Below are 12,474 nucleotides of genomic sequence, written 5' to 3'. Positions count from 1 at the left end.
AGGACTAAGTTAGTCTGATTAGGGGGGGGGGGGCGCTGTCTGATAAAAAGTGATTTCCGGAAAATTTCCAGAAAATTTCAATGGGTAATTTTTTGAAAGGGGAACAGAATTTGGAATTTTTGACAACTTATAAGAATTAAATGATAATTTCCAAGAACAAAAACTAACATGAAGAGGCAAATTTGGACTCCAATTTGCTTGTGAATCATACTATAATTAATCTCTGTTGAGAACCACAGATTCAAGGGAAACCAGTGTCAGTACATGTGCTTTGGGGACCTGGCAAAGGTGTTCAACTTTGCCCTTCAGGAGCCGTACGGAGGGTACTCCACATGCGTCCAGGTCCTGAAGTAACAAAGCAGCCCCAAACAAAGATTTGACTGTATAGAATAGACTTTGTCTGTCTATTGTTAAAACTTAAATTTTATGACCAGTTTATGCAGAAAATGACATACTTTTCCCTTGCAAGAGTATTTAGAGTAGCGCAACCACCCTTTCCTTTTTTTAGAATCCCCGCAGAGACGACGCCACCAGAGGGCTTGCAGGATGGGGGTGTCAACTGTCATGTGTAAAGAAGTGCCGGCAAAAGGGAATAGGAGGGATCTGCAGTCTGTGGTACGCCCCTCAAGGGTCATTTTGGACAGATAGCGACAAGCTGCCGTCTGATTAATGATGAGGTAGTGGATGTATTTATCACTGCTTCACATCGGCCCGGAGAGAAAGACTGGTTTGGGGCGAGATTTGAGAGTTTGTTATAACGGCAGATGAGATGGAGCAGAGTTTATTAGATTAATAAGGAGGATGAGGGAAAAGGTTAAATGTAAGTATTCCGCCCAAAATGTTGGTGCTCTGAAGCGAACAAAGGATCAGGAAGCAGCTGACATGAAATAGCCCATTTTTATCTCAAAGTCTGCTTTAAAAGTTCCAACTGCTCCGCCACATGGAAACCAAGATCATGGCTGCCGCCGATTACGGTCGATTGTGTTCAGTCTGCGATTTATTATGCTTCATTATGCACAAGGGATGAGCTGTTCAGTCGAACCCTCTTGGGAAGCTGCAACGACTTTAAATGTGACATCACATGACAGTCTGGGATTTCATGGGTTGTTTGACGATTTTGGGATATAACTAATTCATGTAAATATATGTGTAACGTCCTCCTTAACGTTTACTAATTTCGGCCTCTTTGTTTTGAGGATTTACCGTTATTTTTTTGGTTTCATTTTACGCTGGGGTAAACAGACCATAATTGAGCAGCCGGTCAAACAAATCTAAATAATTGCAGTTAGATGATGGAGGAAGGTGAGGGATGAACGATGGAAACAAATCGGAGCGGCAAGGCGATGCCACATCTGCATTTAGAAAACAAGACTCCTTGTCCAAACAGATGATTTCTCATTGCGTTCCACTTGCGGGATGAATAAAACAAGCACTCAGTGGCGGGCCATGAGTACCTGAACAAATTGTGATGAATTGGTGTCCTCCACAGTCAAATCAAGAGAGCTTGTTTTGAAATCAGCCAGCCACTCACAAATGGAGATTAATGTAAATAGCTTTGATTTAATGCAACCTATTGAGCACTGTGCGAGTCTGATCATGACTAAAGCGCGGTCGTTCAAGCCAGTTGGAACTTTGATGAACATTTCCCTCCTCTCAGCAACATTTTGCTCATTACTCCTCGGGGCGATCAGAATTTCAAAAAAGGATTTCATTGCGTAAGAGACTTTTATACAAGGCTAACATCATTAAACTGCCTTTTAATCCACATGTAACGTAACACGAGCAGCATTTTTATTTGGTTTTACAATGTCGATTAGGGCTTTAGGATTTATCGATTTGGGACCGAAATCGCGATCTCAGACACGATGCGGGTTTTTTTTTTTTTTTTTAAAGGACTCTTGTGCCCCATACTCACGACGAAGGTCACATTAACCATTATCGCATCTTCTGTCATATTTATAAACGCCACGCTACATTATGAAGAAAATCGCAAATTCAATCAAAATCGCAATATCTGTCAGAAAAATCGCAATACAAAATTATCCTGAAATCGTTCAAGCGCAGTGTTGACTTTCCAAACATGCAATTTTCACTGCATTCTCTATCGCTACTCTGTCCTCTTTTTCTTCCCTTCCTCTCCCCAGGCCTTCCACCGACTCATTCAACATTTATGGCTGTCTGCAAAATACGCTGGCAGCAGAAAAACTGAAGGGCGTATATTCTTATCCTAACACCAGCAACTAACACGGGTTATTTGGTATCTGACTAGGTGAGTTTCTTTCCGCCGCCAACGCTATATTACATCAATTCTCCGGTGGCATCTCAGGGCTGAACACTTTTACTGAAGCAAACACTGTCTGGAGCTCAAGACAAATCTCCCCCACAGGGGCGTCCTTCCTAATCTTGTCAATTTCGCCTGTCATTTGAATGGAAATCACAAGAATCCTTGTCTGCTTTGGATCACTAATGCGGTATGCGGTGCAGGGTGCAGGATGGCGGCGGAAGCACTGTGATAATCTTGAGAAACGTGCAACTGCTACACCAGAACAGATTATTACTTCTTTTTTTTCCTCCCCCAAAAAGGAGCGTTATGAATGTTCCCATCGTTAGACACATATTTCTCCGCTGAAATTGAATCAGAGCAGCTTCCCTTTTTTTTTCTCTCCAAGATTTGCACCCACAACCACGGACGGGGGTTGATGCTTCCAGATAGCTGTGGCGATAAAGAGTCCTATGAGAGCCAAGTTCACAGGTACACAATTGGCAAGGAACACCCAGCCGAGTGACATTTGCTCGACTGAATTCTCTGTACCGCCGGGAAGCCACAATGAAAGCGAAATGTATTTGATTAGCATTCGATGGAGTGAGAATGAACCACTCTGAAGATTGAAAGAAAGGCGATGGACATTTTTTTTTTTTTACAACTTCCACTTCATTGAACTCTTTTTATGCGGTGCCGAGTCTTAATGGACAGCCATTGACATGCTAAGCACATCAGTAGTGCAGAAATAGAGATTCAGCAGTTCATATTTCAGAGGTTCTTTCATTTCATGCCTTCGGCGTGGCCGTTACGTTTCGATCAGGTGTGTTAATAATGAAAGGTGGTTTTCTTTTGTTGCTAATCTTTCTTATTTGCTATTCAGCCACTTAGGGCAATTTCACTAGATCTTGTGTTTGAATACTTGGCCCAGTGGGCATTAAAATGAGATGAAATGGGATTATTATAATAATGTGAGAACCCTCAAAGAAGGCAATCCACGCGCAGTGCTCCTTTTTTTTTTCTCTCAGGCACCACGGCAATCACTATGGGGGAATATTAATTACTGTCAAAGCACTGTGAATGTTATTAGGATTTCTCATTATGCATCTTGCAGGCGCTGGTATGAGTAAAAGCACACGAGTGGGAGCCACTTAAAAACCGGCAAGAACATAGAAAGTGGATCCATTTTTATGGACAGCGGAACTTACAAAGTGGGAACATAATCCATTATGAGACGGTTTGACTTTGAGTGTTCCGATTTAAAAACTACTTTCTGTACAGAGTAATAGAGAATGACTGGTACGGCTGAATGATTTCAAGGGAGGGGTTGGATTGCGATATTTCTGACAGATTTGATCTGCAAATTCTTTTTCACAATGGCACTTACAAACATGACAGAAAATGCAACAAACAATAAAAGCAACTCCTGGAACACAAGAGGTTTTTGGAGGGAGGCAGTTCAAGTTTTTAAAAACTACTTGCCATCAAGTGTATTTTTGTATTTGTGTGTAATTTTTTATAGGAAAAAGCATAATTTTAAACCCCAAAATATTTTAAATTGTGTACGTTATTTTTACATATATACAATTATTGTCTCTTGGTAAAGCTAAATTAAAATACATCATTTTGTGTAGACTTCAAAACTCAGTACTCTGTGGTGCAAAATCGTGCAAATATTGATGAGATTATAAATATTTAATATAAATTTGACATTGAACCACTTCGTCAGGATGACGTCGTCCGTTTGTGTGGTCAGGTCTTAGCATGTCTGCTAAATTGCTAACGTAGCCGACATCTTATTTTATTTTACATCTAGATACGTATCGATTGAAATACAACATTTCCGTTTACTGCTGCTGGCTCGCCGCCCTAAACGTGGTTCTAGCCAGACTTTTGTTAAAAGTCGACTGCATAATTAAGCACTTATTATGGGTCTTTCCCGACTCAGTATTTCACATTAGCGATTAGCACGTTTAGCACCTCAATTAAAACGCTACTTGTTAGTGGGGTAGTTTATTTGTCACCACGGAGGAGAGGAGCCGCATCACGCAGCTCGTTGCTGCCATTCTGCACGGACTTGCATATAGAACAAAAAGCAACTTGTTGCTAACCGTTAGCCTATCTGTAAATTGCGATGCTATACTGAACTTCGAAGCTGGAATGAGTGATATCGTCCTCAATTTCTCACCCAGCGCCGAGCAGCATTCAGCACAATGTCGACTTTTTCCGCGGCTCATTCTTTTCTGATTTCTTGGCTTTTGTGTAACTTTCTTCTCCCTCCGTCAACTTCGGCCTTCCTCCCACTCTGCCTGTCTTTCCCTCCCTCCCACAGGCACAGTGGATCAGAGCTTTTCAGGTGATAAATACCTTGGACCAAGGGCTCACCAGCCACCGATTCCTGCCACTTTACTGTGTCACATTGTGGCCGAGGCCTCATTAAAAAGGCATTAGCCTCCTCTTGGTCCCATGATGGCCATGTCTGGTTCAGTCCCTGCCGCAGGGATTTATTTAAAAGTGGCGGCTGGAATAGATAAGGACAGGAGAGTTAGTAGAAGAGAGAGGAAGGTGAGAAGGAGGGAGAGCAAGAGACGGAATGAAAGGGAATATTTGGTCGGAGCGAGTGAGAGAACGAGAGAAGAGTGGAGGGCGTGGCATGTCTGACGATCAACCCAAAGTCGGCTCGCCCAGGGACACAAAGAACGCGGACGCCGGGATAACTAAAGGGGGAGCCCTCCCATGACTTCGGATGCTATCCCCGCTCTAATTGATGCCAGCCAATTAAAGCCACCCCAGGTCTCACCTTGATGAGGTCAGGAGGAAGGATGTCAGGGGCAGAGAAGAGGATGAAGGGCGATGCGAGAGGTGAAAAGCTGAGGTCCAAGGAGAAGAATGAAAACACAAGTGTAGGCATTTGCTGCACATCATTAGTAAATAAGTAGTCTGAGGGGAGGTAGGAAGGAGAGATGAGGACAAGGTGGAGAGAGGAGGAGGCTGAACAGGTGGGAAGCACACCAACTTGACGACTGGAAGCAGTGGAGCCAATCTTAGGGATAAAGATGTGTGATATTCAAAGACAAAAACCAGATCAACAAACCGCTCGCTCCTGTCACAACCAAGTTTGCTAACGAGCCAGGCGTGCCCAATGTTGTGACCAGTTGATGTATTTTGGTTTACTTTACAAGGTAAGGACGGTATAAAAAAAGCACGCTCCTGTTAGAAGAGGCGCCCTCGGAATAAATGTGGGAGGAAAAAAAAGATGGGCCGATAAAGTCAAGAAAACATGAAATACCGCGACAGGCAGATAAGTGTCGCAAGCCGACTTGGGGTGGGCCTGACAAGAGACACAAGGCGACAGACTATTTATCTAAAGCTCCGATTCAAATGGCACCGCCCTCTGCCCTCCTCCGTGTGATGGATGGAAGAAAAATAATTGCATGGTTACCTGTCACCGCCAACGCATGTGTGTCCGTCCAGCCATTGACAGGTGGAGGAAATAAAGCACGGGCGCACGATGCTCAAATGCAGGACGGGGTCAGACAGTTGAGCATTACTCAGGTGCTGAAGAATCCGGTGTCGGTGGTGAAATAGCTGCAGACAGACGGATCGGGTGTCAGTTGTCAGACGCACCTCAATCTACACACCGTGGGTGGTTCAGAGATCAGACGGGAGGCATTGAGGGAAACCCGTGCACCAATGCAGATCAGAAAAACAAGGTCATGTCGACACGGAAGTCTCAGGTGGAAGATCAGCTAGTTGGTTGTTTTTTTTTTTATTTCTTTTCTTGTACAGTCATATACAGAGAAAAACACAGTTTGCAGGCTAGTGTCTTTATGAGGTCCTGAGAAGTTTGACTTGACTTTTACTCGAGTTCAATACAATGTGGCCGCATGTAAATTTAGGATGAAAATCATACAAGTGATTGACATTGACACGGCACGAGTGAACTGGAGGATATTCCTGCAACATGAGTGTCACCCTCGAAAACAAAAGTGAGCGCATATCTCGGAAATGCTGCAGGGTGCGCTATTGGGCTGGGTATCGATTCAAAATTCCAAAATCGATTAGATTCGATACACAACGGCCCGATTTGATTCACGATTCATTTTGATTGATTTTCGATTTAATCAAGGATTTCATTCAGTTCCAATTTTACTTTAATTTTTTGATTTTATTTTACACTTTCAAGAGCTACAATTAGTACATACTGCTTGCTGTAACTAGGTGCACTCGTAAAAATATTTATATTTACATTAAATGTAGTTACATTAATCATTTTATTTAACATGACTTCACTGCTTCCGCTATTTTGTTTCGATACAATATTTTTGCATAGTGACAAGATTAAGTCATGTCAATTTATGGGGAAAAAAAATAATGTATTAAAATTATCAATTTTTGGTTTTAAAATTGATATTGGGCTATGAAAAGGAATTCAATCGATATCGATTTTTTTTAATCCTACTGGCCTACAAAAAAAACACTAGAGTGGAAACTCTTAATTTTTTTTTTAACTCATTCATGACCAGCCCAGTAAAAAAAAAATGGATTTTGACGTATTTATCCGTCAATGGTATTGAATGAGTTAAGAAACTAGCAAAACTCACACATTTTTTTTTTTTTTGTACTTCTACAGTGCAAATGTACCCAGTGATTATCTCACCCGAGGTCAAGGAATCACCTCACCCCTCACCCAAATTCAGCTGTGATAGTCTCGAGCACAGCCACCACCCTAACGATGCCCAAAAACTAAAGAAAATTAACTCGTTCACTGGCTTCCCAGGTAAAATGAATGTACTTTTGGGCTTCCCTACCCGTCAATGGCAGTAAATGAGTTAATGGAATGCTGTTTATTTTGGACCAAATCCGACTCAATTGTTTGAATGACAAACACGGAGTAAAAGAAAGCTGTTCACGCGCTAATTTGTCCGTTATCGTTTACGGCATGATTTGCTTTACTGCCAGTCTGTTACTCTCTAATTGGAAGCAAAATCAAAAGTCAGTCTTTATTATTTTTTTATACGCGTGCACAGCTGGCTCTGCGTCGAACTAAACTGCCATTTACGTAGCAGCATCAGCACAGCGAGCCCATCAAGAGGTAGTCCACGTCGACAATATTGCACATCCCAGGATAGGAAGGGTTTTTTTTTTCTCAGCAGACAATTAAAAGCATTCAGAACATCGACAGTAACCATCTAATAAACATTAGCGATGCTCAGAACATAAACGAAATGTTGAGTGCAACCGCAGCACATTCAGCCTTCTGCTTTCCTAACGGTACATGCCGCACATCTGTGATGCCCAAACATTAGACCACAGAGCATCCCACTGCTTTGCAATATGAAGCGGCTTTATTTTTAATACTTATTATTTATTAATCCATCCATATCATGTTTGCTGCACTGGGAGCATCAAATAAAGGGGCCGCAAACTTAATCTCCTCGTCTCGCTGTTATTTCCGTTTCCCCACTGAGGGTTCTACCTCCAGCCCGCAAACTGCATCTCCTCCCTTTTTTTTTAAGATTATTTCTTGTAAACGAATCAGAAATGTGTCCCTTCTGCGAACTGTATATCGATCGGGTCCCTGCGTGCCAACCGGAAAAACTTACTTTTAAAACTTTGAAAGATTCTTACGATTCGAAACATATATAATTGAGATTTAAGTTGATGTTGAGTTCAACATTGTGATCGTGTTGTTGTGACTTGCTAAGTTTCATTGTTTTTGGTAGTTGTATTATTTATGTGGTACAGAATAATAGACTTTAAACAGATCTGATTGGCTGGGTCGCATTTTTATGCAAAAATCGGCGATCGAGTGTAATGTCAATTTGCCGATCAATCAGTGATGTCATAGGTCAGAATTTTGAGCGTTTCATGAGGGCTGTGCAGTTAATCGAAATTAATTCTTATTACCCAATTGTAAGGCACAGTCTCAATGAATAGGTCTATTTTTAGAATTTTATTTATTTTTTATTTTTTTTTAAACTCGCTCATCTGTGATCGCTTTCAAAATCGGGATCATGCAAAGCCAACAGAAAATGGATGGGTGACGTATTGTTTTTGTTTGATATTAAACATTACATGGAACAATATACCCAGGTGTCTGGTTGTTATGCCAACAGGATAGCTTTGACTAAATGCGAGTTAACACATCACAGTGACAATTCAACTCAATGTCTATAACTCAAATTACATACTCGAGTAAAACCAAAGAAAAAATGTTTGCGCTTTAATTGCGACAATTGAAAATAAGAAAAGCTTCGTATACGTATACAGCAAATGCCTGTTTGCAACTTGAGGCAGTTTCTTTCGACAGACTGCCTGATATTTTATTAATACGAATAAACTTTTCACCATACATATTAATATTTAACTGCGGATGTTTGTCACCAGAGACAAGCGTGTATGTTTTAATCAGCAGTCTCGCAGTCACTTCAAGCTTACTTACAAATTCATAACTTCTCCTTGTTTATGTGCAACATCTTTTTAATAATCTCACAGCACATGGAGAACAGGATGGGGACGAGGAGGATGTTGCTGAAATAGCCGGACAGTAATGAGACGACAAGAGCGCGGACATTTTCGCTGACGCCTGTAGAATCCCCCAAAGTAATTAATAATAGGCTTCCTTATATCCCGCTATTCCTTATGACTTAATTCCTGCTCGGCAGGCATGACGTTCCCATGAGTGCACTCCTGTATCACCCTCCCCAAAAAAGGTCAAATAAAGTTGAAAGGCAATCAGTCCGCAACCTTATTCCCTCACAGGTGATTTACTTCCCGTGTCTGCATGCCAGAAGGACCCCCGGGGGGATTTGCATGAGGAGAGGTGGGCCACTTTCCTGACACGATGGTCAGGGGGCTTGTTTATGAAAATGAAAAAAATGGCTAGTGGTCTTTGAGAGAGACCCTCATATCGGGGTTAATGACATAAAATCTTAATGGGAAAAAAACGGAATTGATGGCCTCTCTGGATTACAATTTAAGAAGTACTTGTCGTCAAGTCTCAATAACGGTGATTACGAATGTAATTTAGAAATGGGAAAAGCCCACCACACCGCAGCCTCTAAGCACTTTATGGCGAAACAAGGCTCCGGTTTATACTAATTGAGCTGTTATCTTTATTTGCAGTGGTCACTGGGATATTACAAGCTGCAATGAATATGTATTAAAATGGTAATTGAAAAGGTTTTACTAGTTGCAAGATTAATTAATTTGTTTATATGGCCACTCAACGATTGCATCCAACCAGCTATTATTATGCAAGTCTGGCGATCAACATTCAGTTTTGACATCAACACCACAATATCAGGTGAGGACTGCATTTACCAGAAAAAAAACTCACACCTGATAAAGTCTCTCACTCACTAGGTTTGAGGTTAGATGCAAAACACTAAGCACACTCCATAGAGCAGGGGGTCTTCAATCCTCCAAGTCCACTGTCCTACTCGATTTCCATCTCCACTTCTTCACCACATGTGATTCGAATGATCAGATGATCAGCAAGGCCTGCAGAAGAGCCTGATTATTTGAATCCAGTGTGTTGCAGCAGGGAGGGTTGGAAAAAGGGACAGGACAGCAGACCTCGAGGAACAGGATTGAAGACCCCTGTCATGGAGGATGGCCCGAGATGAGATTTGAATCTGGATCTCTCAATTGAGAGACACGGTAGCCACTTGGCTCGCTTTCCAGTCAGTGTTTTTATCTTGAATTTAAAGAACAAAAGACATTTTTTTCTTATTCATGAAACCTTTCAACAAACCGAGCTATCAGGACCCATCATATTAATTGAACAATTATCTTATTTAATATATCCCCCCCACACAGATTTCCATCTTTAATCTGCTTGCAGCTGTGACATTGATCGCATTAAAACATTATTAACAAACAAAATCCCAGGCGAGTATTTATTCATCCAAGAACACGAGGAAAATGCTGCGTTTGCGGTCTATGATTAGTTTGTAATGAGAGCTGTGCCCTTGTTCCCCCCTCGGTCTATTAAAATACAATATTCCTCAAATTCATCCTTACATTATGCCCCTTATAACATAACGTCTATCATCCCATTCTATATTGTGAAGAAATACAGTTGCCACTGAGTGCTTATTACAACCTGGTACTCTTTTTGAAACGGCGACTTAAAAGCTCAAAAGTACAGCCTCTTGTAAAACTGAGCAACCGACTCTCCTGACATTTACAAGCACTCCAAAATACCATGGGTACACCCAGTGCCCACACTAAACTACACTTGCTCGTAGCAGTGAGTAATACACACTGAGCTGGGGTGAGGCCAAACGCTACTGGTTTATGTCAGAATAACCTTCGACCCCGTTTTCAGTCAGCTGTGGCGCGATCTCGTCAAAACAAACCTGTAGTGTACAGCCGTGAAAAATCGGAGGTATGATGGATTGTGATCGTTCTGATGCAGAGGTAAGCCATTGACTTGACGTTTAGCGGACGGTGTGGCCTGACAGCCGCTGATAACCTTGCGAACGTAAATGGAGATCAAAGCTAAAGAAGACGGCTGAGATAGCCTCCACCACCCCGAGACCCGAAACAGGCATCAAAAATAGATCGAAGGATATTTCAAGTCGTCACTTACAAAAGTTGGATATTAGCCCCCTGCTGGCCAATAGAAGAAACTAAATCCCTCATGGATGAGTTTTCCATCACACCGCCGGTTTTCCAATCTATTGCTGCCAAAATGTAATCAACTCCAGATCTTGACATTATTGACCAGTCTGTTGAATTATGTCAAATTCTATCGACCTGCACCCGAAGTCGTATTAGTGAAAACGCTGCGCGCGCGTGGAAGCTGATAACGTAGTCTAATGTATTCCTCAGCCAGTTCAATTAGATTGTCAATTACACAAACTCTCATGCTCTTATATTTGCCTTTAATACGCGCGCGAAATGGAACCGGCGCAGCGAGAACACTTTCAAAGTCTTTCAACCCCCCCCCAATTGAAAGTAATAACCCTTTTCATTAGTGTCTCGTCACTGAAAGCGCACATTGCAAATAAAACAGACAGATAATGTTAGTCATTATAAACATGTCACTGCGTTTTATCCCGATGGACAATAAAAATGGAACCTGTCGTAAAATGAATCAACCGACAATCAATTGAAGAATCTATTAAATGCGATATGCACCTCATTTGCAACGTGGTGATTAATGAGGGCCGACTTGGGAATAAAAAAGGTATTTTTACTCAGCAATTTATTTATTTTTTTTAACTTTCAATGCCTTACACACCTTCATTTCCTCCATCTTGGGTACACCTCGCCCCAACCCCTCCGGTGTAAAGCCTATAAATCATATGGTGATAGATTAGCCCCGCTGGGGATGTCCCAACCCAAAGCTCCGGCGGGCCTCGCTCACCAGATACACTCCTCTGTTCGGAACCCACGTCACCTGGGGGGGTATTTACATAACGGCCACTGATCCTAGTCATCCTGGCTTGGAAAGGGAAAAGAACAGGTTGTATTCACAGAAAGACTCCAAGGACAATAAAAGACAACGATAAGATATTTTCAAGGGACAAAATTCCAGGTTATATGGAGACTCGTAACTCTGGTGGGACAAATGCTACAATATATTGCAGCTTGGCTGTATCCTCAAACTAAAGTCTGTGTTTGGGTACGAGGGGCGTAACCGGGAAAGTGAAGCATGCTGTCATGTGGAAGACGCACCATATCGTAGTTTGAATCTGCGTCGTGAACCCGGCGCTACGTCCTAAACGAACAAATTAAATACTGGTCACACAGCAAACTCGAGGAAATCTGCTGCCTAAATAGACACAGATGCTGATTTGCATAGAAAAATAAAGAAAAATGTGTCATTGCAATCCTTAACTAAAATAGCCAAAATCCTAGCGACAAAAAAATAAAAAAATAAAAAAAAACTTCATATGCAGCATTTTTTTATTAGATTGTTCGTCACTTTTATATGATGGCTCGTCAGGGCCAATTTGTGTTTAGCTAAACTTCAACTACGGTTAGCAAAAGTCAATCCCGGCAGAAACAACAGAAGCACAAAAGCAACCACGCCATTTTTTTTTTCCGCTCAGACGACAAAGCGCAAAATAGACCCAAGGATGGCTAGCAATTTTAAACACTCAAACTGAGACAATTTTTTGTCAAGGTACCATTTTACTCTAATAAGTAAGTCTATTTTACTTTCTGGTTTCTCTACTGTATAGCACAGTTTTTCATTA

General features: G+C 41.7%; 1 long non-coding RNA gene across 1 annotated transcript in view; it reads right to left on the bottom strand.

The window, feature by feature from the left end:
• Positions 1–12,474, bottom strand: part of LOC148320944 (uncharacterized) — a 42,021-nt gene that overhangs the window by 19,899 nt on the left and 9,648 nt on the right. Inside the window, exon 2 of the long non-coding RNA XR_015846993.1 lies at positions 5,703–5,848. This is a non-coding gene — a long non-coding RNA (uncharacterized LOC148320944). The remainder of the gene's footprint in view (positions 1–5,702; positions 5,849–12,474) is intronic.

The sequence above is a fragment of the Idiotropiscis lumnitzeri genome, chromosome 16, assembly GCF_059441095.1.
Source record: "Idiotropiscis lumnitzeri isolate Australia: NSW breed Sydney's pygmy pipehorse chromosome 16, RoL_Ilum_1.0, whole genome shotgun sequence".
Lineage (NCBI taxonomy): Eukaryota > Metazoa > Chordata > Actinopteri > Syngnathiformes > Syngnathidae > Idiotropiscis > Idiotropiscis lumnitzeri.
The sequence above is the reverse complement of the archived record's forward strand: the minus strand, read 5'-3'. Positions and strand labels throughout refer to the sequence as shown.